This window comes from Elephas maximus, chromosome X (assembly GCF_024166365.1).
Source record: "Elephas maximus indicus isolate mEleMax1 chromosome X, mEleMax1 primary haplotype, whole genome shotgun sequence".
In the NCBI taxonomy this organism is placed as follows: Eukaryota; Metazoa; Chordata; class Mammalia; order Proboscidea; family Elephantidae; genus Elephas; species Elephas maximus.
The window spans coordinates 64,904,930-64,910,667 of record NC_064846.1 but is presented as its reverse complement, the minus strand read 5'-3'; positions in this window follow the sequence as shown (position 1 = coordinate 64,910,667).

Here is a 5,738-nt window from a genome sequence, read left to right as displayed (position 1 = left end):
ACTTGGACCTGTAATCAATACCCATGGAAGCAGCAGTCAGGAAATCAAATGACGCATTGCCTTGAGTAAGTCTTCTGCAAAAGACCTCTTAAAAGTATTGAAAAGCAAAGATATCACTTTGAGGACTAAGATGCACCTGACCCAACCCATGGTGTTTAAAATTTCCTCATATGCATGTGAAAGCTGGACAATGAATAAGGAAGGCTGAAGAAGAGTTGATGCCTTTGAATTACGGTGTTGACGAAGAATATTGAGTATCTGTCTTGGAGGATGCTTCTTACAAGCAAGGATGGGGAGACTTTGTCTCACATACTTTAGACGTGTTATCAGGAGTGACCAGTCTCTGGAGAAGGACATCATGCTTGATAAAGTAGAGGGTCAGCAAAAGAGGGGAAGACCCTCAATGAGGTGGATTGACACAATGGCTGCAATAATGGGCTCAAGCATAACAATGATTGTGAGGATGGTGCTGTATCAGGCAGTGTTTAGTTCTGCTGTACATAGCGTCCATATGAGTCAGAACCGACTCAAGGCACTTAACAACAGCAACACCATCTGTCATCCTCCCTCTACTAATGAGTCCATTGAGCTAGTTTCCCCCCCATTATTGTATTTTTTCATGTGTATAATTTCTGTTGCTTCTTTTTTATAACTTCTATTTCTTTGTTAAGATTTTTTATTTTTTCCTTTTCTTTGAGGGAATTTGTAATACTTGTTGAAGCATTTCTACGATGGTTGCTTAAAAATCTTTGTCAAATAATTCTAACGTTTGATTGATCTCATTGTTGCCATTAGTTAATTGCTCTTTCTTATTCAGTTTGTGATTCTCTTGGTTCTTAGTATGGCATGTAATTTTTAGTTATATTCTGGACCTTTTTTCTAGTATATTAGGAAACTGTGAGTTCTATTTAAAAGCAGTCACCCCTGTCTTGGTTTAGTATGCAGACCCTGCCCTGCTGTGGGGGCTGTTGTTCCAATGACAGTTTAACAGTATTTTTGGTATTATTTTGGTTTGCTTGGTTTATCTGGTGCTGCTGGTGCTCTCACTGGTCCATGCTGGTATTGAATAAAGGGGCCAAAGGGGTTTCCCAGGCCAGTCTGCCCGTGTATCTCATATTATTTCCAGGGGTTATATTTGTACTTACCGGGAAGGAGCAGAGAGAAGAAAGGAGTCTATACCATGTTTTCTAGACTGGACATACAATTGATTCTTACATATTGATTTAGTAACTGGTGACCTTAGTAAACTCACTTATTAGTTGTAATTCTTTATAGATTGCTTTAAACTTTCTAAATAAAATACACGTGATATAATCTGCAAATAGTTCTCCTTCTTCCTTTTTATGTATTAACTATTTTATTTATCTTTGTGTCATTATGCTATGACAGCCAGCATATTTTGGATAGAAGAGGGAAAGTGGACATCTTTGCCGTGTTCCGTAATTTAGGATTAAAGCATTGAATATTTGGTTATTAAGGGTGATGTCGTGTGTAGAATTTTTCTTTTTTGTCATAAATGGGTGTCAAATATTATTAAGTGAATTTTTTTTATGAATCTGCTCAGTTGATCATAATGTGCCCCCCCCCACTTTATTCTGTGTGTTTAGTGAATTACATCGATGTTTTGAATGTTGAATCTACCTTGCATTTTCAGGATAACATCACTCGATTATGATACATTACCCTTTTTATATATGATACATTACCCTTTTTATATATTGTTGGATAATCTTTTTTTATTAGGGTTTGTTGGTGAATTATGAGGTTATGTTAATGAGAAACATTTTTTTTCCTGGAATTGTCCTTATAGGGTGTTGGTATCTCATGCTGGCCTCATAAACAGAATAGTATGTTTCTTCTTCCAATTTTTTTGAAGGAGTTTATGTAAGTTTGACGTTGTTTCTTCCTTAAATGCTCCTTGCCATTCACTAGTAACACAATCTGGGCCTGGAGTTTTCCTAGTAGGATGAAAATTTTTTAATCCAAATTTTGTTTTGGAAATTTCCACACCTGTGTAAAGGAAAACAAGTAGTACAATGAAAATCCTTTTACCATGTGCATAGAGTTACCAGTTGTTACTATTTTTCCATATTGAGTTTTTTCAATTGTATACAAACATGCACATATATATATATACACATACCCTTGTTTGGCTGAAATATTTAAAAATAAGTTGTAGCATCATGACACTTCACCTACAAATAATTCAGCAAGTATTTTCTAAAAATAAAGGTATTCTATAATTATCACACCTAAGAAAATTTTCATTAATTCTGTTAGATCATCTAATATACAGTCTATAACCAAATTTCCATAATTGCCTTCCAAAAATGTTTTGATCTGTTTGATTTTTATTACCTTTGTAATCATTTCAAGATTTACACGTTGCATTTAGTTTTATTTAATATAGAACATTTTCTATTTTTATTTATATTTCATTACATTGAACTTTTGAAGAAAGCAGGACAGGTTTTGTTGTTGCTTTTGTTTTCTTTTTGTTGTTGTTTTGTATAATGTCCAATATTCTGTATTTTTTGGTTGCATTCTAATGATTAGATTCAGAATAAATATTTCTACCTAATAAAACTGAATGGATGAGGAAGCGTACCTCCCTTTCCATTCTATTAGTGAGTACATGTCAGCTTGTCCCATTACTGATAAGTTCATCTCTTCTTTAAAATGGTTAAGGGCCGCCAGATCTCTTTATGTTACAGGTATATTTTAATGGTTTGTTGTTTAATTTCCAAATATTTATGGTCTTCCTAGCTATCTTATTATTGGTTATTAATTTAATCCCAATACTTGGTATGATTTAGAACTTTTAAAATTCATATTAAGGTCTGTCATATATGTAATTTTGTGAATGTGTCATATGCATTTGAAAAAGGATATATATTCTGTAAGTTTTGGGCATAGTCCTTTATAAATATCAATTAAATCCAAATAATTTTTCATGTTTTTCAGATCCTCTTTGCCTTTGATGATTTATTTTTACATCATTATTTCTATCAGTTGCTGAATGAGTGCTGATAAAATCACCCCATGTGAAGTTTCAGCTTCATGTATTATGAAGGTCTATTATTAAGCACTTGCACCCTTAAAATTTTTATGTCTTCCTGATAAATCGACACTTTTAATTATTAAGTATATCCTTTATCCTTTGTAATATTTCCTTACTGGAAATCTACTTTATTTAATATTAATACAGTATCTCAAGACTTCTTGTGCTTACTCTTGGAATGTTGTGTTTTCCATTCCTTTTATTTGTATTTACCTGAGTACTTATATTTAAAATGCATCTCTTGTAGACAGCATGCATCTCTTATAGACAGCAGAAAATTTGATCTTACTCTTTAATCCATTCTGATAATCTAAGCCTTATATTGAAGCATTGTATCCACTGATATTTAATTTAATTATTGACATATTTAAATTAAATCTGCCATTTTCCTATTGGTTTTCTGTTTGTTCCCTGTGATTCTGTTCTTGTATTCTTTCTTCCCTGCTTATTATTTTTGATTTGTTGGATAACACTTAGAGTATTTTTGGAATTTCATTTTATCAGTACATTTGTTTTTATCTTCTTGAAGTGTAATTTACATGAAGTACAATTCTTCCCTCTCAGTGTACGGTTTTATGAGTAACCACCATTGCAATAAAAATAGAGGAGTTCTGTCATCCCCCAAAATTTCCTCATGTCTTTTTTTAGAGATACGATTTACATAGCATAAAATTTACTCTTTTAAAGTATATAATTATGTGGTTTTTAGTATATTCACAAAGTTTTGTAAACATCACTACTATCTAATTGCACAACGTTTTCATCACTACAAAAAGAAACCCCATACCCACTAGCAGTCACTCTTCATTATCCACCTCCCCCCAGGCCTTGGCCATCATTAATCTATTTTCAATCTCTATGGATTTGCCTATTCTGGACTTTTAATATAAGTGCAGTCATACAATGTGTATGTTTGTATCTAGAGTCTTTCACTTAGCATAATGTTTTCAAAGTGAATTCATGTTGTAGCATTTATCAGTACTCTATTTATTTTAGGAAACTCTGGTTGTGTAGTGATTAAGAGCTATGGCTGCTAACCAAAAGATCGGCGGTTCGAATCCACCATGCCCTCCTTAGAAACCCCATGGGACAGTTCTAATCTGTCTTTGTAGGGTCACTGTGAGTTGGAATTGACTCGACAGCAATGGATTTTTTTTTTTTGCTTTTATTCTTTTTATGGATAATATTCCATTGATGAATAGACCTCATTTTTTTTGTCCATTCATTACTTGATAGGCATATGGGTTGTTTTAACCCTGGTGACATAGTGGTTAAGAGCTATGGCTGCTAATCAAAAGGTTGGCAGTTCGAATCCACCAGGCACTCCTTGGAAACCACATGGGGGCAGTTCTACTCTGTCCTATAGGGTTGCTATGAGTTGGAGTCGGCTCGATGGCAATGGGGTTGGCTTTGATATTTTGTGTTTTGTTTTTTTTTTAATTTCCTTACAAGTTTTTGTGTAGGCATATGTTTTCAATTCTGTTGATAATATACCAAGGAATAGAATTGCTGGGTCATATGATGATTCTAAAATGACTGCAACATTGCATATTCTCACCAGAAATTTATGAGGCTTCCTCTTCTCCATATCCTTAACAATACTGGTCACTGCAGTTTTTTTCATTGTACTTATTCAAGGTGTAAGAAATGGTATCTCCTTGTGGTTTTGATTTGCTTTCCCTGATGACTAATAGTGCTGACTATCTTTTCATGTGCTTACTGACCATTTGTATATCTTCGTTGGAGAGCTATCTACTGAAATCATTTGTCCATATAAAAATTTTGATTATTTGTGTATTTATTGTTGAGAGGTTAGAGTTCTTTATATATTCTGGATACTTGTCCCTTATCAGATATACACATTGCAAATATTACCTTCCATTATGTGGGCTGTCTTATCACTTTATTGAAGTCCTTTGGAACACACATTTTTAATTTTGATGAAGTCCAATTTATCTATTTTTTTCTTTTGATACTTGTGATTTTGATGCCTTATATAGAAAATTGTTGCCTAATCCAAGAGTTTTACAGTTTTAGCTCTTACATTTAGGTTTCTGATCCATTTTTGGTTAATTTTTGTATATGGTAGTTGCACAGTTCCAGATTCATTCTTTTTTTTATGTATTGTGCTTTAGGTGAAAGTTTACAGCTCAAGTTAATTTCTCGTATAAAAATTTATACATACATTCTTATGTGACCCTAGTTGCTATCCCTGTAATGTGACTATACCTTCATCCTTTCCACCCCAGATTTCCCATGTCCCTTCAACCAGCTCCCATCCCTTTCTGCCTTCTCATCTCACCTCCAGACAGCGGGTGCACATTTAGTCTTGTGTATCTACTTCAACTAAGAAGCACACTCTTCACTAGCATCACTTTATGTCTTATAGTCCAGTCTATTCTTTGTCTGAAGACCTGGCTTCAGGAATGGTGTTAGTTCTGGGATAACAGAGAGTCCAGGGGCCATGTCTTCTAGAGTCCCTCCAGTCTCAGTCAGACCATTAAGTCTGGTCTTTATACTAAAATTTGAGTTTTTCACCCCACTTTTTTCCTGCTCCATCAGGGACTCTCTGTTGTGTTCCCTGTCAGGGTGGTCATTGGTGCTAGCCAGGCACCATCTAGTTCTTCTGATCTCAGGCTGATGGAGTCTCTGGTTTATGTGGACCCTTTTTTCTCTT